Below are 24,471 nucleotides of genomic sequence, written 5' to 3'. Positions count from 1 at the left end.
CTTTCTGATATGCCACATGAAGTTAATGGTCAACTCAAAATATGCGATGGTGTTAATGGTTTGACAAAAAAATTAGATATGTTCTACTTTGCGTGCTCTTGCCCTGCTGGTGCATCTGAATGTTGCAAACATGTAGTGGCTGTGCTTTTAAACCTAAATAGGTACATTTCTTTTTATTTAATTGATAGCATTAGTACATTTTATATATTATATTTATAAACAATCAAACACACGTCTACATCTCCTCCGTCCATTATTGTCTTCTTCAAAGAATTTAAAAAACAAAATATTAATATACAAGACGATAATTACCCCCCTCTGGTCATATGGTATACAAATCGGGGGCCAAGCCAGACCATCCAATATAAGACCCATAAAAGCTTTCCAGTCTACATGTCTTAGACAAATAACTGGAGCCCCATGGTATATGACCTAACGACGCATTACATAAAGATCTCCAAATCCCAACAGTCAACGAAATAGCAACTCGTCAATACAAAAAGTTAAGTCATTAATATTACCTATGTTATCAAATTTACTTATTGTACAAATTGTATAGATTGTAAATATGCTTAAATTAATTAAATAAAAAAAAAATAACTTTAAAACAAATAAATGTATATACATGATATTTTCAATGGTTGTTTATATATGAATTTTCTATACTCAATAACATTTTCAAAATGTTTTGATTTGTTTTAAAGTGTTTAGGAATATTTCAGTTTTCAATTTTATTAGAGTTTTTTTTCTAAGAGTGTCAATAAAACTTTATTTGTTGAGTTAAAAACTTGAAAATTTAATACAAAGCTCATACTATAATGTTACAATGACATTTGAAAATTCTTAAAAATCCTTAGTCACAGTTTTTATTTTTATAAGCATTCAAAGTTCAAATCACGATATTTAGCAAACATTTTTGAGATGAGTACTCATAAAAATTTTTCTTTTTAATTCTAAGATTTGAAAATGTAATACAAGATTATTCATAAGTTTATTTACCTTTATCATTTTATATTCAACAATACAATTTTGAAAATAATTTGAATCTTTTTGAGCTGTTTACGGACATTGTCAGTTTTCAATTCTTATAGTTTTTTTCTCCGTAAATATTACAAATTTAGTTATTATTTTATATTTATTTTATTTGTGAATTATGAGTTATCGTTTACAATTTGCAAGTGCAGCATTCCTTGTTATGCATGAACTTATGAAAATCAAAGGAAAAAAAGTTCAACGTAAAAGACGCTTTTTTTCACATATTTGATTTAGTGGCTATTATTGCAAAAACGTTCGATAATCTTATCAATAATTTATCGTTTTCGAATTTTATACAGCTGGAGTTGGTAAATTGTGTCCCCCAAAAAAAGTCACGGTCATATATTATATGTAACCAGTAAACTAAGTACCTAACAAAAAGTCACAGTCATATTTTATGTAAATTGCGGCCAATGTACTTTTAAAACATTGGTTTGTAAATTTCATCCAGGAATATTCTGATTTCTGGTTAGATTCGTCATGTGCAACATATTAATATTTAATTAATTGCCATATATTTTAAATTGTACCATAGCATTGATATAGGTAAGTTATATTATATTAAATATAAATGAATACGAATGATTTGTTTCGGTATTATTGCAGTAGACAGTAGTATATTATCTATATTATTTGAAAGCTACATAATATAAATTAATATTATTATTACCATAGGCGTGCGCAAACTTTATTTCATACTTCAATTTACCTACTCAATATCACCCACTATTGAAGGCATAACTTATGTAATCATTCATATAATCAAAACATAATGGATCATGACCTTTAATTTAACAAGGCTACACCCTCGAGCGCCCTCACGAAATGCTTACACATGATGATTTCATACGTTAACTGTTTAACTCAAGATACATTAAAGATCATCCAATTCATAATTAACATCCGTACGTTTCGAATTCAGAAATCACAATCACTTGCATACGTTCACGACTATATTTCCCCCTCCACCCCTCCACTAGGTTAGGTTAGTTTCCTGTAGGTTAGACTAAAAAAAAAAAACGAAAAAAAAAAAAAAACAAAAAAAAATACAAAAATAAAATTAAAGATTACTTCATCTACACTCTGTGAACGATGAAGTAATGAGTCATAATGGATCATGACCTTTAATACGATTAAAGATTACTTCATCTACACACTGTGAAGGATGAAGTAAAGAGTCATAATGGATGTTTTTTTTTTTTTGTTTTTTTTTTTTAGTCTAACCTACAGGAAACTAACCTAACCTAGTGGAGGGGTGGAGGGGGGAATATAGTCGTGCACGTATGCGAGTAGGTACATTTTATTTTGTTTTTGCTAATATGTGATGAAAATAACTATATAATATTATCTTTCTTATTATCGAATACCATGGAATTTAAATATGATTTTGTAGGTATTATATTGCATTTAATTGTAGTATTAGTATGCACAGCGACGTTGTGATATATTTCATGTATCTACTGTAAATATATAATAATTAATATATGTTTAAGAATTCAGGTATTAAATAAAATAGGTATATATCGAAAGTATTTTATATAAATTATTATTTGAAATAATCAATCGAGTCTATATGTATGCAAATGTATGCATATGTATGTATGTATGTATGTATGTATTAACTATTATATTATAGTGCAACGATATGTTTCGGATGTTTAGACTTGTAATAATGATGGTCATGCATTTAGATACATTTAATAACCAAACTGTATATGCCTTTGATGGTAATTAAACATGGGTATGATATTTTTTATAATATTACATATTATTTAATGAAATTATGATATTTTTGCCCATTTTTTACTAAAATATTGGGATGTTTCCATAATATGCTTTATTCCAATTTTGATATTTTTACTTATTTTAGCAAGATTTCTGTATTTACACACAGACAGCTATGTTTTTTTTTTTTTTTTTTTATCAAAATCAGTACATTTTAATGTATATTCACATTGTTGAGTATATTTTTAGGTTCCTGCATAATCTCTACCTACGTATTTAACGAAAAAATGAGTAAATTATAATATATGATCAGGTACTATATTGCATTTAATTGTTGTATATTGGATATCGTTGTATCAGTATGCACGGCGACGTTGTGATATATTTCATGTACCTATCTAATGTAAATATATAATAATTAATATATGTTAAAGAATCCAGGTATTGAATAAATTATATACCGAAAATATTTTATGTGAATTATTATTTGAAATAATCGAGTCTATATGTATGCGTGCATGAATACTGTTTAAATATATAAGAATATAAAATATGTAAGGATATAGGTATACAAGTGTGTGCTTACTATGTGAGTAATATATGTGTATGCCTATATGTAGATGACTTATTGATGTGTACCTATATATATGTTTATATGTATATATAGTTATGTTAACCATAAAATATATTTAGGTGTTTGTAATATCGAATATGTATATATGATTTAATATGGGTTTTCATTATATCATACTAGGTATCGCGTATTCATGTAGGTAACTATAGAACTAAGTGATGGGTCGATAATAGTTCTTAGTATTATTTTTTTTTTACTTATTGTTATATATATATATATGTAATAACTCTCACTACACTAGAACGAATAATATTAACAATAATAACAGTTAAAGAGATTTATTTTTTCTCGTATATACCTATAATCAATGTATGTATATATAAGCTATGATTTTAGCCTAATGTAATCTCATACAATATTTCAATGTATGTATGATTGTTTAAAAATATAAGTATCTGTAATATTATTCAGGATAGGTTAGCCTGATAGTATTGTGTATATAAACATACAATAACAAGAATGTATGTATGTTCCCACATATATGCGCATTGTAGCATGAGCCTGTATGGAAAATGACTAATAATATGAACATTTTTAATTGTTAAATTGATAAAGATGTTGGTATAATAGGTACTACAGATGTGACGTTAATTATTGTATATTTCTAAATTTAGGTAATAAACCGCATAAAGTATCTGCTGAAATGAGAGATATTGTTAATAGTTCTTAATTTTCCGATATTATAACTTATACAATAATATATGGCGGTGGTGTTATATGCCTGTGTGTATGCACACGGTAAAATAAAAATATTATACAAGTGATATGACTGCTGTACGTATGTGCTGATAAAATATACCTACGCATCAGTTACTTGAGTGATATGTAAGTTGTTGATGTGCAAGCACACATGCGTTTTCTCATATGTAAGCGTGAAAAAATATGTTTTGCACGAGTCGGGAGGGTTTCGTTGGTGGTGACTGTGACTGGTAATATAAATGGTTTTAATATTAATGTATCGATCAGCAGTTAATCGTACATAAGGTAGAGTTCGTATTATATACATACCTAAGTGTTATGAAACATATAAATATGTTATATTATTATATTTATAATTGTTACAACTTGTTTTTAAATATGCACACAGATTTTCAAAACATAAGTTCTGTAGATATTGACACTCTTAGGAAAGAAAATGAGTTTTTAAAATCTAAATTAAATAATATTAACAATGGTAATAGAAATTTTAACCAGAAAAAGAAATTTAATAATAATAATATGCATGTGAATAGTCCTAGCCCATATCACAATCTTCAAAATAATCCAAACAATGCATTCAATAATAATATGTGCAATTACGACCCATGCAATAATAACAATAATGGTTATGGTAATCAAAAACAGAATTCAAATAATTCATTTAATCCAAACAACAATTTTAGTAATCAAATGTATAATGCAAATGGTTCATTTATTCCAAACAATTATGTTAATAATCAAAATTATCACCCAAACAATACTTTTTATCCAAATAATAATTACAACACAAATAATGAAATCAGACCGAATCAATATATAGATCCTAATAAACACTTCCATCGAAAAAATACATATAACCCTCCAAATAAAAATAATGTGTATAATAGTAATCAAGGTGCAAATTTTAACGAACAAAACGTAGGCCAAAATTATCAAAATCCATCGCATGCTACAAATGGTATCATTCAAAATAATGTAGACGTAAATAACGTGATGAATCAGCACGCTATCGGTCAGGTGCCTGATAATGATACACGTAATTTGAATAAAACATATTTTCATAATAATCAAAAAAAACTATTAAGGCAAGAGAGAGTGGTTAGACTCCCTCTGTGCCACCAAAAAATTCTAACAATAACATTTCTAGTACAACATTGTTGGAAATAATAATTGTGAAAAAATATAAAAATGATGAAACCTTATTTCCAATTCCAAAACAATTAAAAAACTTAAAAATTAACGATAAGCATAATGAAATTGATATTAATAAAAACACTGACATAGACGATTATAATATAGATAGTTTATTCAATGAAAAAAAAGTAGCAGTCATGAGTGACCATAACATTCATCACAAATTCGCAAGTAAAAATTCAGTAACTGTTGAATAGCAAAAAAATAATGACAATACGATACAAAAATGTATAACGACGTGTAATCCGACCTCGCTTCCGGCAACATTCGAACCAGGTCAAAGACTTGAAGTAGTAGGCAAAATTGAAAACATAGAACATAATTTTGTAATAGACACAGGGGCCACAGCGTCTATAATTAATGCTGACAATTTACCAGTCGGAATCACTCCAAAGGCAATCGATTGCGTAAAGCTAATTACGGCAAACGGTTCCGATTTGGAACTACTTGGTATTATTAATACAGTTGTTGTGTTCGAAAATATTAAATTCCCTATTAAATGCATGGTAGTTAAGAACTTAGCTGGACCTAGTTTAATAGGTACAGACTTTTTAGAATTATATCAAGCCAAAATAAATTTTGTTAATAGACAGATAGTTTTAACAGGTGATAAAGGTTTAGTTGTTTTGGAATTCGATCAAAAACGTAGAACGTCAGATAATATTAAATTGAAAATTGAAAAAATGGTTGATGAAACTACATTAAATAAGGATACGGATAATGACAACAAAATTGAAAAAATGAGAAATTTAATATTAATTCAGCCAACGTTACATGAAATTTTTAGATGTAGTAGTAAGTTGATTGAGGTCCCGGGAGACGGATTTTGTGCAATATATGCGTTGACATTAATGCTGGCGCACGAAAATATTTATGTAACAGCAGAAACCATTTCCCATTTACTTGATTTAAATTTACATGAAAAACCAATTTGGTTTGACGGTGAAGACGTATCAGCAGTAGATGATTTTTATAATTTTAATTTAATAATCATATGCCCAAATTACGAAAATTCTAAAAAAAACTGCTAATTGTCCATTGACCGAAGTTCGCGAAGTAAAACACATTTTATTAAATTCAAACAATCCAAATATTCCTTGCCAAGATAGAAATATAAAACCTTATACGGCATTTCAAAAAGTCGACCAAAATCTACCTCACGACAGTAAAGATTAATACAAGAAAAAATACATTTTCAAATAGATATGAGCTAGGGTCCCCACACAATATTAAATGTAATTAAAAATATTAAAATATAAAGACAATTTGCAAGTGATCTCACAATATGTTATTTATCACGTTGCAAATAATATTACTGTCGAGAGACCACCATAACATATTTCACAACTACTTAATTTCCTAATATTGTTAAGCAATATTAACAAACCTAAGTTGTTTGGAAAAAAAAAAAAATGTGTGTGTTAATATACTATTATTTTAGTGTAGGTATATAACGTAATTTTTAACAGTTTGGCATTTTAGCTAAATAAATATAGGTCAATGAGTGAACAACATAAATATTAATTCAGCACAATTTCATTCATGGGCATATATTATAATATTATAGTAAGGATATATATATAGCGTATACATTAGCGAATGATATTATAACACACCTAGAGCGTGACTACGACAGTCAATGAACAATGTGTCATAACTATCGTTTTTAAAATTGTAATTTAATATTTAACATTAATAATATTTAATCGGCAATCTTTATACTATATTATAATTAATCATTTCGTTTTAATTTTTATAATTTAATAAATTGTAAAATGTTCGCAAAAGTTACAATTGTTCTAGCATTAAGCGTGATAATACCAGATACGTTGCAAACAGAAGAGACGATTATCGACAACTACCAAGGACATGGATCGGGTATTTATTATGAACTAATTTATAAAATGAGAGTATATTGGAGTGAATTTAACTTACTAACACATGTAAATATTCCCGTTTTTGTCGAGAAATTTGATAAAATTAATAATGTAATTAGGTTTTGTACTAGTTAAAACACTAGACATAACTTGAGTATAATATTTAAATGTATATTATAACTTGAGTATAATATTTAAATGTATATTATTATATCAAAAAAAAAAAACATAAATGAACATTTATTATAATAGTGATAAAAAAAAAAATTTACTAACTATAGTACTTGCAATGTTTTTGTAACCTTATAATATATTTCATGTACCATCTTCAATGTAATTTGTATGAAATTAAACACTATTTCTTATATACATATATATAAAAAAAAAAAATGTCTTAATACTGCATACTTAAATTCTAACTAACTCGAGGAAACTGAAAGGGGTAAGTGAAGACAGCCGCGGGTGTCGGTATTCAAGGACGGAAGAGCCAACGACAATCCACTTCACTATCCAGAAGTTATCAAGCAATAATATGCAATGAACATATATTATTAATATTATTATATACGCATGACCAATGCCTTGGTGCCTTGGTGTTTGTATACCTACAAAATTCATGTTTCAGTCCAGCAAGAAAATACAGTCGGAGGAGGTTGGAGTACCGTTATTCTTTGCTACTGGATGAACAATGAACGTGAAATTAGAAAATACAACACTACCACTAACACAGCTACCGTTGCTTGACTTCCCAAATCTGGGGTCCAGATTTAAATGGACAAGGGGTACATGTAACGATTATCGTCATCGACATTGTACATTACTCCATACGTTGAGCACGGCTAATATGCTGAGTGTTAGTAATGGCAAATGTGTATATATTTATGAAATATATATATTATGCTGACGCGATGTTTAGCTCACATCGTGTAAATAACCGACCAGGACGCCTGGCGGTAGATTGTTATGATAAAGTCTACAGTGAGGTAGTCGATAGAGTCTATAATTGGCGGTTGATAGTTGGATGGTCAAGAATGAAGAGTCATAGTCGGCGGTCGATAGTGGAACTCGAGGGATGACAACGACCTGAAGAGGACCTGCGAACGACCAGCCCAACCCACATTTGGACATCGACACCCACGACACACCATGGCCTGATCGGTAACCCGGAGCTGTAATTTATAAGTATACTTTCGATGTTGTAACTTGTAGTAGATAATAATAATACATTAATATTTAATAACAGATATACATATATTACATTGAGTACTTTGCTTCACATAAGGTAACCCTGATCCCTAGTTATAATATCACACACCGAGGTCGAGTCTTCGAGACCTCGTTAATATAAACAGAACGACATCTGAATGGGTAAGAGCCCAGGTGAAGAGTAGTCGTTACTACGTGTTTAATTCAAAAATAATAAAATAACTGTTGTATTATTCCTAACATGAAATGTACTGTATCAACGGTCAAGTCGAACTATGATTTTATTTTTGCATTTAGTGGTCTAACTATACTCGAAGACGACGTTTAATACACTCAGGGTCGATATCCTTTATTCTCCTTAGTCAGTTTACCTACTAGTTACATACATTTATAATATTGTGTGACATAAATATATAATTTTTAGTATGTTGTCGGGTATCCTCTGGGCTGAATAAAATATATGTAGATCTACAAATTTAAATTGAGATATTTTTCTATATGCGTGTTTAAGCTTAGGTACTATGGTCTCGTCCAAAGAAATTTAACAATCGAGATGATTATTAGACATAACAATTTTGTAGTAGTAGGTATAACCAATTGATGAGCGATGTCGTACTTTTGAAAATACTTATCAAGGTCGATTTATTAGAGTGTTTAATGCATCTATGTAAATTCGACTTAGTATTATGTATGTATGCCTTTTATGTGTGAGTGTGCCTATATGTAATAATGTATATTCTTTAACTAAGTGTCTTATATTGATATGTAAGCTGTAAAATAAGGTAAGATGTGTGTAGTGGTCTATAAAATATGAAAGTACCTTATTTATGTATGAATACTGCATATATGTACCATATTTAGTGTCGTATATTGTTGACAGACGTCAAAATAATATTATTTAATATATATGTAATATAGATGGGAATATTTCAAATTGTAAATTATTTACATAGGTCAGGCCAGCGAAGCAATAATGTGCTAAGGCGACGATAATATTTTCTATATAACACCGCCGTACTCGCAGGCACGGCCCCCCGTTGTTGCTGAGTGATTCAGTGAGGACGTAGCTACGACGTGCGTGTGAAACGCCGATCGTAGTACGGGCTAGGCGATCTGATTTTGCTAAGTGTTTTATTTTTGTTTGTTTTAATACAATAAAAGTGTTTCCGACCTGAAATCCCGAGTTAAACATTATGGTGGTCATTGTATTGAGGTGGTCATGACGTAGGTATAGATAGGAGGTGACGTGGGGTGGATAGCACGGTATGCCCCACGTTACCGATGTATGGGTGGAGTGGGTTGGTAATGACGTAGATATAGGTAGGAGGTGAGGCGTGGGGTTATCAAGCGTGGCAAACGTTGCCGAGGTATGGGTGGGCTGGGATGGTCATGACGTAGGTATAGGGAGGAGGTGAGTCGGGGGGGGTTATCAAGCGTGGCCAACGTTATCGAGGTATGGATGGGGTGGGATGGCCATGCCGTAGGTAATGGTAGGAGAGGAGGCGGGGGGTTATCAAGCGCGACCAACGTAGCCGAGGTATGGGTTGGGTGGGATGGTCATGACGTAGGTATTGATAGGCGGTGAGGTGAGGGGTTATCAAGCGCGGCCAACGTTGCCGATGTATTGGTGGGATGGTCATGAAGTAGGTATAGGGAGGAGGTGAGGTGGGAGGGTTATCAAGCGTGGCCAACGTCGCCGATGAATGGGTGGGGTGGGATGGTCATGAAGTAGGTATAGGGAGGAGGTGATGTGGGAGGGTTATCAAGCGTGGCCAACGTCGGCGGGGTGTTTAGCACGGTAAAATATTTAACTTTATTTAATTGGACTTACAATTATTTCATCAGTATCTGCTATGTAGGTACCTACTAACAAAACATCATTTTAAATTACATTAATCATATTCTGTACTTTATTATATCAACCTACCCAGACAGCAAATGTTTTACTAAAAATATTATTTTAACATTGTAATAATATTATTCGTGATTATAATTTTATTATAATGTTATTATAATATTATCATTTCAAAATGCTGTCTGGGAACCTACCTACTTTCTTATATGGGTATCGCCAGATCACCTAATCATTGGTTTAAAATTTCAAAAATTATTCTCCTACAATAATATTGTATAAATTATATATTAACTATCTTAGTGGAATCAGTGGGTATAGTAGTATAATTAAAAATAAAAACAAAAAAACACACATCATTGTAAAACCAATAAATTCTTTGCTCCGCTCAAAAATTATAATTACGTACCAATGGTAAAATAAATGTTTAAGCTACACTAACATAATAACATAATGTTACTCACTTACATTTTTTTTATCAATAATTTATCGTTACAAAATTATGACGCTTAAACCAGAATTTCAAAAGAATGAATAAACATACACCTGATTTATACCGCTGTTTGTATAAAATATAAACATTATTTGATTGATATTTACAAACTTTTATACATTTTTATATTATTTAATTTTCACACTTCAACGATATAAATAGGATTTTTTTACACAGTTATTACATTGTATACCCACCTACACGTATTAGGTCATTAAATAAAATTTAAATTGTGAATATTATTTTTTTTTTTTTTTTTTTTTTTTTTTTTATTTAAAGTTTACAGGCTTCAACTACAAAGGTTATTAGCCAACATTTATGTTTTAGTTTAACAAAGCAAAAAAAAAAAAGGAAAAAAGAGAAGTAGATTACAGTATTAAAAAATTACAATATTTGTTTAAATAGATTTACAATTTGATTTATATTAAAACTATATTTTGTTGATAAGGTTGTCTTTGGTGATGAATTCGATAGTTTTTAAAGTGTGTTCTTCATTTAGAGCTTCTTTGATGTTGGGTGGTAGGTTGAGAAGAGTGCGGGTTGGTTCGTGGGCATTCTTCAAAAATGTGTCTTATGGTGATACGGGTTTGGCATGTGTTGCATATAGGGGGTTGATCTTTTCTGATGAGGAAGGAGTGTGTGAGAAAGGTGTGACCGATTCTAATGCGAGTGATGGCAATATTTACCTATATCTCAATACGTAAATCGATACTCGAAGTCTTGGCGTCATCGTTTTGACGCGAACAATCTATGCAGATAAATGGGCCCAACACTTTATACTGTTCCCTCGTAAGGCACTGTTGGGCGTTAAATTGCTCTAATAATGTTTCTGAAAATCGACGTAATTCCGGTAGAACATGGTGAACAGATTTTTATCGAAACTTTCGTTGAAATCTTCATACGGGTATTCGACTGAGTTAATATAATATGCTTTGACGTTTGTCAGCAAGCACGCATCGTAATCGACGTTATAACCGTCTGCCACGGTACCAGGTACATTCATGAGAAAAGCTATTATTAAGCACCTAGGTGTACATGAATTATATTTTTCTCACTTCGCCCGTAAATGGATTATATTGAACAATGCGATATATATGTATATATTTTTAATAATAATATAATTATTGTTTATCGGTTAAAAATTTCAAGCATTTGAAAGTATTGTAGCTTGATGACGTTCATAATTATATTCAATAACACAGCCTTTGAAATACTTCACTAATTGTGGCGGCGGGCGAAGGTCTCCGTAGCTGTCGTAATAAAAAACTGATTTCCTGATTTTTTTATAACACACCCAATGCGTGCCTTTATTTTTTTCAAAGTCGAGGTTAACGACCGCGCTTTCCGTGTGATTAGGTCCGGCGGTTGGCAACCTGTCTATGCAATATACACTTCTGAAATGACAATACGGTTTTTATCCCATAACGCCCGGACTTATTGTGGCTCTAAGAATACAGTTTTTAAGATACCTATTTAAACAAAAATAATAACTTTTAGCATAGGTAACTATGCATGTACCGGTTTTATAAGACAAAATATTAGTTATATATATATTTTTTCAGTGAGATTATGATAATTATAATTGAATTTATGAAAAGTTTACATGTTTTAACATAATATAATGTATGAGCCATAAAACTTGATATACTATCATATTAGAATGTAGATTGGAGAGATGTAAGTTAACCATTTAGAACTGAAATGTTCTGTTATAGTGTAGAGTTGTATTTAATATCTAATTCGATATGATTGATGGATTGATTTGCAAACTAGTTATATGTTATTATTAATATCTTAGAAATGAACTTGATATGGAAATGATATTTTTACCGATTTTCACTAAAAAATCATGATTTTTTCAAATATATTTCCAAGCTTGTAATGGTAATACACTAATAAACATGTGATTTCATAATTATATATTTTATAAATAAATTTTACCTACGTATTTAACGAAAAAATGAGTAAATTATATATGAATAGGTACTATATTGCATTTAATTGCTGTTTATTGGTTATCATTGAATCAGTATGCACGACGATGTTCCATGAATGTTGTTTAAGTAAATATATATGTAAATATATTATATATGTATGTGTGGATGTAAGTAATATATGTATATGCCTATAGGTAGGTGACTTATTGATGTGTATATAATATATATGAATGTTTTATATACCTATTGTAAAGGTTAGGTTGTATGTAATCTATATAATATGTTTAGGTGTTTGTAATGTTGAATATGTATATGATTTAATGTGGGTTTGCATATCATACTATGGTTCACATGTTCATTATGTAACTGTAGAACCAAGTGATGGGTCAATAATAGTTTCTAATATTGTTATATTATTCCAACGTATGTATGATTGATTAAAAATATAAGTATGTATTTATAATATTTTTCAGGATAGGTTAGCCTAATAGTATTGTGTATATAAAGATACAAGAATAAGAATGTATGTATGTTCCCACCTATTTATGCTCATTGTAGCATGAACCTGTATGGAAAATGGCTAATAATATGACAATTTATAAATGTTTAGTTGATAAAGATGTTACCATAGTACTACAAATGTAACGTCAATTATTGTGTATATCGAGATCTTTTCCGATATTATAACTTATACTTGCAATGATATATGGCGGAGGTGATATGCCTGTGTGTATACACACAATAAAATAAAAATATTATACAAGTGATAAATATGACTGTTATAAGTAGGTATGAGGTGATAAAATATAATATGTGTGGGTCAATTTAGTGATATGAATGTGCATACGCGTATGCGTGTTCTCATACGTAAGCGTGAAACAAAACATTTTACTCGAGTCGGATGGGTTTTGTTGGTAGTGACGGTGACTGGTAAGGCATGTGTATTTCCCATACACATTTATGAATTAGAATATATATATATATCGGTAGTGATATGTAAGTTGTTGTATTATTTAATAGCATTAGGTAGTGAGTGTTGGTATATAAAAAAAACCAATAATTTTTTAGTTTAAAAAATGGTACTTTTGGCACACTAAATTCGTGTTTCATCCCACTGTGCGCCCTTAAGGTATTTTCCATAGTATCACAATAATTTTGTACACCTATAAAACAACGGGATTTATTGAAAATTACTCTGCGTTTGCAGGCGGCTACCGGCTGGCCCGCCATTAAATATGTTATTTATTTTAGGTCTATCGCGTCAAAAGAGTAGGAGGAAAAAACTTACGTAAATCCAGTGGCGTAGATATAGTTTTTTTCTGGGGGGGTTCAAAGTATATTTATGATACGAGTTATTGGTTAAACTAAACGTCATTTTTATTTTGAATTAGTATTAGTAATTAGTGTATTCGTGTATTACATGTACCGATTTTATAATTGGTTTTCATACAATAAAAGTGTAAATACTCGGATAATTTCTTTATAAACAATTTATAACCCCCCCCCCCCCCCCGCGCAACTACGCCACTGCGTCCATCATCAATTTTATTCTTCCGGCGAAAAAAACGTACCCTTTAAGAGCGTATAATATTATTGTGCAATTTGTCGGAGCGACACCTGGGGAAATGCAGCGTGCGCGTCTTCATCTCCGACCCAAATGTTCAATCCGGAAGTATTGAGATTAATTAATATTACATTTGTGAAAATAGCTCAACGACCAAAATGGAACGAAATAATAAGTTAGTAATGGAATCGTTGTTCGTCTCTGACGATTGTCATTTGCCATAGATCATATTTTGTAACCTAGGTAACCGATGGATAATTTCGCAGTGTTTTCAAAAACTAGAACCATTTTTAAAATATATTTAATATAAGTAATAGATAAATTTATAATTATAATTTTTTTAGATTCTGAGCGAAGCGATGAACGTATTGTTTTACAATGATGTGTGTTTTTTTTTAGTGTCTGTCATCACCTTTTAGGACAGTAAAAATGTTCGGATGTTCTTCAACAGTAACTTTTGTGGTAGGAAAGTGAATCTTGTTGGTACTTTGGGGGGTCAAAAGTAAAAATAGTTAAAAAATGTGACATGTAAAACAAAAGAAAAATTAATGAAAAACGGGAATTCTTACGCAACATCTGTTTTCGAGAAAATCGATTTTGGTTTTTGGTGTAACTCTGAAACAAATGACTGTAGATACATACATGAAATTTTGACTGAATGTTTCTATTAGAATTTTCTATACACCATAATATTTTCCAAATATTTTGACTTATTTATAGCTGTTTACGGACATTTTCAGTTTCCATTTTTTTTAGTTTTTTTTTCTATAAATATCAATAAAATTTTATTTGTTGGGTAAAAAAGCTTGAAAATTTCATACAAGACTCCTACTATATTGTTACAATGACATTTGAAAAATATTAAAAATTCTTAGTCACAGTTTTTATTTATAAGCATTTAAAGTTCAAATCTTGACAAAATACGGAAAAATCACGAAAATTAGCAAACTATTTTGAGTTGAAAATTCATAAAAATTTTTCTTTTTCAATCTAAGATTTGAAAATATAATACAAGATTATTCATAAGTTTGTCTACCTTTATCAAAAAAAAATGTCTACAAGACAGTAAAATTAATTTTTATGAGCGTTTGAAATTCATATTCTTACAACATTTGATATTCACTCGATTTCTCGTGTACCGATTTTCTTATTTTGTTGTAATTTAAAAAACGTATGACTGTAGGTACTTGATAATTTCACTGAATGTTTATATTATATTGTAGGTAGGTACCTTTTTTCAAATCATTTTTAATCTTCGGTCTTATAGTAGTAATAAAAAACTAAAAAATAAGTAGGTATATAAACATGATGAAAATAGTTTATACACGGGTTTACTAATTTGAATACAGGTTATATATGGGTACATATATTGATTAATATGATGGACAGAGGACACTTGTTGCATGTTTTGGACATTTTTAAACTGTTGTGAAATAAAACAACTTAATTTTTACAAATACTGGCATACAATACTAGGTTAATAAATAAGTAATAACGAATAACGTGATATGCGAACACCGTGATAAACGTATCTACTGATTTTCATTTCTTCGTACAATCTAGTATCTAGATATCAATTATAGTTTTAATACGGTTTTGTCACAAAGAGATTCATAAAAACTTACGTACCGTATGGCAATATAGTATATTATGCCATATTGTGCAAATACGATTTATATCATAAATTATAATGTATACTATACTTTTTTTTATCGAAAAAACAATTACTCCGATCCTATTGAACAGTATAATTTTATATTTTTTGAATAGATTTATATTTAAAAAGGTGGGAAAGTGGATGTCGCTCTGCTGTACAGTATGTCAGCCTATGATATTACCAAGTATATTTGATGTTATTATTGTGAATAAAGTCATTTATATATAACCTATTTACGTGGAACCATGTTTTAAAATTTTAATCCTTAGCTACAAAAGGTGAACATTATATAAATTTCTAACTACAAAATAATTATTACATTTTAAATTTGATAAATTTTGTTAAAATTTGAACTTTAAATGCTTATAAAAAAAAATTGTGACTATATTTTTTCAATATTTTTCTCTAGCCCAACACACATACACTCATATACCGATAGTTCATTTAGATACTTACTTTTACTAGATTGTTAAATTTTAATACATAGCTTATAAAATTCAAAATATTAACAAAAAGAAACATTTCACCAACAAAATAAGTCTAATGTATACAGATACATTTATTTCGGCATTCAGATTCGTCGTTTAAAATTTAACATAGAAAAATGTAAATAGTGAATAAATTATGTATAACGGTTTATAATGATAATAATAATAATTATATGTGTTTTTATTAAAATTACGATATTTGTATATGGATTTAGTATGAAAATAGTATATATTTACGATCAATATTCTGATGTTTATGAGACTACAGAAATATAATGTATTTCTCGTGTGGATCCATCTAATATGATTTTTTAATACGGATATGAAGTTTGTATATATTTTCATTGAAAATATATATTATTATACAAATATGTGTACCTCACAATTATTTAGAGTAAAGTCGAATACAATAAAAGCTATATTTATATCAGCATTGTCGACTGTTGAAATTATACATTTTTGCGAGATTTTTAATATTTATGTATCGTCTTATTCAGATCTGAATAGTGCCTATATGTGTTGGAGTATAAATATGCTTATATTTATGATCAGTATGTTGATATTTACGATCGAATATAGAAATAAAATATTATGAATATATATATGACTAATTATTTAATATCTACTAGAGATGGCAAGATATATCCTAACTTGTGATGGTAGTATACATGTGTTTTACATTATTTGTGAAGTAAATAGATGAACGGGTATGGTCTCAGCATGAATACCCTCGTGTATTTAGCGATAATTGGAGACATAAATATGATTTCTATGTTACATTGATGGAAAATCATAAAAATATAGTGGTCTTGACCGACGTGTTATAGATTTGTGTATTTCGAGACAGGTATACTGATGAAAATCAGTGAAGATTGTAATGAGAGTATAGGTATACTATATTATATAGCTGACGAGTGAGGCTCTATGAATACAGTTTTTATGATGATTAATTAAAAATAATAATAACTTTTAGCAAACGTATCTATGAAAATACCGGTTTTTAAAGGTACCTAATGTATTAGTTATATATACCTATTTTTTCAGTGAGATTATGATAATTGAACACATTTTTATCGAACTTATGAAATGTTTACATGTTTTAACACAATATAATGTATGAGTCATACAACTTTATATATATCTAATGCGATATGATTGATGGAATGATCTGCAGACTATAGTTATATGTAATTATTAAGATACTCGATATTTTAGACATGTCCTTGACATAGAAATTATATTTGTTTAAGATTTTATCGACATTAATATACCTAATATAATGATTTGGCAAAAATTAAGATATTTTTATCAATTTTCACTAAAAAAAAAAAAAAATATATATTTCCGGGTGACTGTAAGTTGCGTCCCAATGTACCTTATTGATGTAAATTGCGTCCCGAGTATTTTTTGGGTATATGTAAATTGCGTCCCGGGTATTTTTTGTGTATGTGTAAATTGTAAATTGTGTAAAATGTTGGTATGGTCAAAAATATTGGTAATTAATTATTTATTAATATTAATTATTATATTTATTTATTATTATTTAAAATTGTATATTTGTATCGATACTAAGCTGTTGAATTTTTCTGTGCCAACTTTGTCCTTTATCAGTTAATAATTATTAACTTATTTAGTATAACTTATTTAAGTCTATATAGAAGTAGGTAAAAATTTGAATGACAATTGCCTCACAAATTCAATTTGAGTAATTTATTTTTTTAGTTTCTAATTCTTCCATTTTTTTTTTAATATATCCTTCTTTTTCAATTGTTACTCTATTTTTTGAGCCCTAACTTCGTAACGCTATATAAGTATCAATTTGTATATTTTTTAAAATATCTATAAAATTAAAAATATTAGGATGAGAAGAATTAAACGAACTATTTAATTTTCTATGGAAAGATTCGCAATTGTTAGTCGTGCGTAATGTCGATGATAAATATTCTGACCATATTTCTGGTGGAAAGTCAGCGTAATTTTTTATATATGAATCTAATATATAGTCTGTGAATTCTAATACTCGAGCATCTTGTGGTTGTATTGGCATAATGTCTTCAGTAAAACAGTTTTCAACATCTTGTGGATTTAAGAAAGGAAGTCCAAAAAAGAGTTTTAAAAAATTACTTATTTCTGTTCTTTTTTTTTTTATAATCGGTACTAAGCCCCAACTGTTGAATCTTTCTGTGCCAACTTTGTCCTAGGTGCAATCTACACCACTTTACTTGAATAGAAGGCCAGACAACATTTGCAGCAGTATGTATAGCCTTTTCAAAATCGACATACATTCGAAATGGATTGAATTGCATGTCATTGTTTCTACATTCTTCAACTAAATGCGGAAATGCATCGGTATAACAATTAGTTGACTTTGATTGCAGTAAAAATAAACAAGTGGGATATAATTATTATTTAACACACCATGAATCGTGAAGAGTTGATAAAATAATTTCGGGCAACTTTTGAAAGTACCGTCTACAAATATCGTGTTCAAACTGCACAAAGCTTGTAAATTACGAACTGTCGAGAAACCTAATATATATGTTTCATTATTATTCACTAACAAAAAGTCTTCACCTTTAATTGTCTTAAATTCAATATTTTTGAAAATCTCATGAATTAGTTGGTAATTTGGGTAGCTTTGAATATCGAGCATTATGTATATTTCTTTTTATTAATAAAACATCTCCAGAAGTTATATTTTCAATATCACCATTTTTCAGTTCAGAATGTAAAATTTTTGATGTTCTAATAAACATTTCATCAACTGCTTTCCGTTTTAAATTGTTACTAATTTTTGGTCTAGTTAAAATATTTTATGGTAATGGCTTATGTTTATGTTCATTAAAAATCTCAATTTCAGTATCAATAAGACTATTTACTTTTGCAAAGCACTTACACGTTTTGACGGTGCAACACCAACGTTCAACATAATTTATTAAAAACTTGTGAAAACGAAACTTTTGACCAGCAATCACTTTGAATGTTTTATTTTTTTCACTTAGCATTGTATTAAAATTGATCACATTCATTTTCTAAAATCTCCACGTGCACTCGTATATATAACGATTATCGGTGAACTAATATGTGTTCATCGTATGAAATATTACTACAGTAAAATTTTGCAGATAGAGAACTACTAGAGAATATACTCTTGATAATATCATCATAAATATCATCGATAAAAACATTATAAAGGTTAGTTTTACGGATTTTCCGTCGGATGCAATTAACGTATACATAACCTAACCTTTTTTTTGGGACGCAATTTACATTTACCGATATTTCCAAGCTTGTGATGGTAATATACAAGCGATTTCATGATTATTTTACAAAGTATGCAAATAGAATAATAATACATGAAAAGTATCAGTGATAAGCATCCATGTAGTATAGGTTATATATGGTTTTCTATATGATATCATAAGTGAAAGATTATCACAGCTCGACGTAAGCACATTTTATTTTGTTTTTGTTAATATGTGATGAAAATAACTATATAATATTATGTTTTTTATTATCGAAACCATGGAATTTAAATATGATTTTGTAGGTATTATATTGCATTTAATTGTTGTATTAGTATGCACAGCGACGTTGTGATATATTTCATGTATCTACTGTAAATATATAATAATTAATTTATGTTTAAGAATTCAGGTATCAAATAAAATATGTATATATCGAAAGTATTTTATATAAATTATTATTTGAAATAATCAATCGAGTCTATATGTATGCATGAATGTTGTTTAAGTAAATATGTATGCAAATGTATGCATATGTATGTATGTATGTATGTATGTATTAACTATTATATTATAGTGCAACGATATGTTTCGGATGTTGAGACTTGTAATAATGATTTGTTATAGCGATGGTCATGCATTTAGATACATTTAATAACTAAACTATATATATATATATATATATGCCTTTGATGGTAATTAGACATGGGTATGATATTTTTTATAATGTTACATATATTTAATGAAATTATGGTATTTTTCCCCATTTTTTTACTAAAATATTTTATTGCAATTTTGATATTTTTATTTATTTTAGCAAGATTTCTGTATTTACACACAGACAGCTATGTTTTTGCATTTATTTGTTGTATATTGGATATCGTTGTATCAGTATGCATGGCGACGTTGTGATATATTTCATGTACCTATCTACTGTAAATATATAATAATTAATATATGTTAAAGAATCCAGGTATTGAATAAATTATACACCGAAAATATTTTATGTGAATTATTATTTGAAATAATCGAGTCTATATGTATGTATGTATGTATGTATGCATGTATGTATGTATGTATGCATGCATAAATACTGTTTAAATATATAAGAATATCAAATATGTAAGGTACTAGGTATGTAAGTAATATATGTGTATTATGTAGATGACTTATTGATGTGTATCTATATATATATATATGATTGTTTATATGTATATGTAGTTATGTTAACTATAAAATATGTTTAGGTGTTTGTAATACGGAATATGTATATATGATTTAATGTGGGCTTTCATAATATCATACTAGGTATCGCGTACTCATGTAGGTAACTATAGAACTAAGTGATGGGTGGATAATAGTTTTTAGTATTATTTTTTTTTTTACTTATTGTTATATATATGTATATATATTATATATATTATAATTCTCACTACACTTGACGAATAATAATAACAATAATAACAGTTAAAAAGATTTATTTTTTCTCGTATATACCTATAATCAATGTATGTATATATAAGCTATGATTTAAGCCTAATATAATCTCATACAATATTTCAATTTATTATTTATTATATTTTGGTTCATAATAAATACCCGATCCATGTCCTTGGTAGTTGTCGATAATCGTCTCTTCTGTTTGCAACGTATCTGGTATAATCACGCTTAATGCTAGTACAATTGTAACTATTGCGAACATTTTACAATTTATTAAATTATAAAAATTAAAACGAAATGATTAATTATAATATAGTATAAAGATTGCCGATTAAATATTAAATGTTTTTAATGTTAAATATTAAATTACAATTTTAAAAACGATAGTTATGACACATTGTTCATTTACTGTCGTAGTCACGCTCTAGGTGTGTTATAATATCATTCGCTAATGTATACGCTATATATATATCCTTACTATAATATTATAATATATGCCCATGAATGAAATTGTGCTGAATTAATATTTAATATGTTGTTCACTAATTGACCTATATTTATTTAGCTAAAATGCCAAACTGTTAAAAATTACGTTATATACCTACACTAAAATATTATATTAAAATCTATCGTTAGGAAATAAAGTGATGAACACACACATTTTTTTTTTTTTACAAACAACTTAGCTTTGTGAATATTGCTTAACAATATTAGGAAATTAAGAAGTTGTGAAATATATTATGGTAATATTATTTGCAACGTGATAAATAACATATTGTGAGATCACTTGCAAATTGTCTTTATATTTTAATATTTTTAATTACATTTAATATTGTGTGGGGACCCTAGCTCATATCTATCCGAAAATGTATTTTTTCTTGTATTAATCTTTACTGTCGTGAGATAGATTTCGGTCGACTTTTTGAAATGCCGTATAAGGTTTTCTATTTCTATCTTGGCAAGGAATATTTGGATTGATTGAATTTAATAAAATGTGTTTTACTTCGCGAACTTCAGTCAATTTTTTTTTATAAGCATTTAAAGTTCAAATTTTGACATTTATCAAATTTATAATTTATTAATTATTTTGTGGCTAAGGATTGAATATATAAAACAAGGCTCCACGTAAATAGGTTATATATAAATTACTTTATTCACAATAATATCATCAAATATACTTGGTAATATCATACGCTGTCTGACCGTCTTAGCTCAGGCCTCCCACGCCTCGCCGAGATGCATTATAAAACTAATGAATTTCAAACGAATTAGCAAAAAAAAACTATTTTAACCTAGTGACTTATATTATTCTTATATTTTATATTTAATTATTATTGAAATTTTTCAACTTTCCGTCTATCCGTTTACTATATTATTATAATAATATAAGAACTTAGAAAAAGTTAAAGTTAAGTTAAAAAGTTAATTTAATTTTAACTTTTTAACTTAACAAGTTACTTTTGGCTTTTCATTAACTTAACTGTTAACTTACTAAATTTCTTTCTTAATTAACGTGAAATTAACGAGTTAATTTTTCATTTTTAGAAGTAAGTTAAGTTAATTTATTTTGTTTTTAATTTTATAATATTTCACTATTTCAGTCTATTTTGTTTTCATGTCAAAAAATATGTATCGTAAATTGTTAAAAATGTATATCATTTGATTCTAACTTATATGGAAATACTGTATGACGTATTAACACTATATGCTATAATTTAGTTTTGGGCTGGAAAAAAATTAAGTTCGCAAGCGTTGTATAAACAAATTAACTTTTTTTTAACTTAACAAAAAGTTAACAAAAAGTGTGTATTAACTTTAAACTTTAAACTTTTTGTTATTGGTGCATATTAACTTAACTTAACTGAGTTAAAAAAAATTATTAAATTGCCCAGCCTTGCTAAAAGGTGTCCTCAGACACAAAAATAAAAAAATTAAATAAATCATTGTAAAATCAATACATTTATCGCTCCGCTCAGAATCTAAAAGGTGGGCAAGTGGATGACGCTCTGCTGTACAGTAGGTTACAAGTGGGTCACTGTTATGGATGGTGTTAAATTTGAATTCAATGATATAAATATATATCATTGTATAATAAAAACGATTCTGAGCGAAATCGGTCGGTCAGCCTATGATAGGTTAGGTTATATTCTTAATCGTTCTTGTCATTATTTTCTTAACACAATTTTGTATTTAGTTATACCTTAAATGGTTTGTTAAATATTCTGGATAGAAATATACCGAATAAAACAGCACCCAGAAAGATTTCAACAATGCAATGAACAATTCACTGTAGTCATTACGTGTGAAGATAGAGTATATGATCAAGTACTTGAGTGTATCTTTAAATTGGCAATTGTATCATTATTATAAAAATTAAAATCATATTTATATGTTTAGATTTTGAAACTATTCTAAGTTTTGGCAATAAGCTAGTTCATGTCATCAACATAAACATTCAAGACAATCATGAAGGAATAACGATTGGAGCATTTTTAATTTGCGAATTTGTTACTATGGTAAGATTTTTTTTTGATATAGTTTATATAATATCTATTGAATACTTATGTAAATTTATTTCCATTTTAGTTGTCCAGAATTGATAATCTTGACAATAATATTGATCAATTAGTTGTTAAACATGAAGAAAAATGTCAAAGTCCACTACTCACTTGTGTACTTTTCTATTTAATATTAGGTCATTAAATAAAATTTAAATTGTGAATATTATTTATAATTCTTTAAAGTAAAAAGTAAAAATTTCCCAGTAGTTTTCAAAAGCGACGAGAAAAACAAAAGAAAAATTAAGGAAAAACGGGAATTTTTACGCAAAATCTGTTTTTGAGAAAATCGATTTTGGTTTTTGGTGTAACTCTAAAATAAATGACCGTAGGGACATAAAATTTTGACTGATTGTTTATGTTAGCATTTTCTATACACCATAAAATTTTAAAATAATTTGATTTTTTTGAGCTGTTTACGGACATTGTCGGTTTTAAATTTTTTAGTTTGTTTTTCTATAAATATCAAAAAAAATTTTTTTGTTGGGTAAAAAAGCGTGAACATTGAATATAAGGCTCCTGATAATATATCGTTCTAATAGCAGTTGAAAAATATTAAAAATACATAGGCACAATTTTTTTATAAGCATTTAAAGTTCAAATTTCGACAACATTTATCAAATTTATAATTTATTAATTACCTACTTTTGTAGTTAAAACTGTATAAAATGTTTAACTTTTATGGCTAAGGATTGAAAATTTAAAACAAGGCTCCACGTAAATAGGTTATATATAAATTACTTTATTCACAATAATATCATCAAACATACTTGGTAATATCATACGCTGTCTGACCGTCTTAGCTCAGGCCTCCCACGCCTCGCCGAGATGCATTTATAAATTAACGAATTTCAAACGAATTAGCAA

General features: G+C 28.4%; 1 pseudogene; it reads left to right on the top strand.

Moving 5' to 3' along the window:
- Positions 1–9: 9 nt before the first annotated feature.
- Positions 10–23,749, top strand: LOC132934261 (RNA polymerase II subunit A C-terminal domain phosphatase SSU72-like; annotated as a pseudogene).
- Positions 23,750–24,471: the final 722 nt, after the last annotated feature.

This window comes from Metopolophium dirhodum, chromosome 1 (genome assembly GCF_019925205.1).
Source record: "Metopolophium dirhodum isolate CAU chromosome 1, ASM1992520v1, whole genome shotgun sequence".
In the NCBI taxonomy this organism is placed as follows: Eukaryota; Metazoa; Arthropoda; class Insecta; order Hemiptera; family Aphididae; genus Metopolophium; species Metopolophium dirhodum.
Note: the sequence above shows the minus strand (reverse complement) of the source record. Positions and strands in the feature narration are given on the sequence as shown.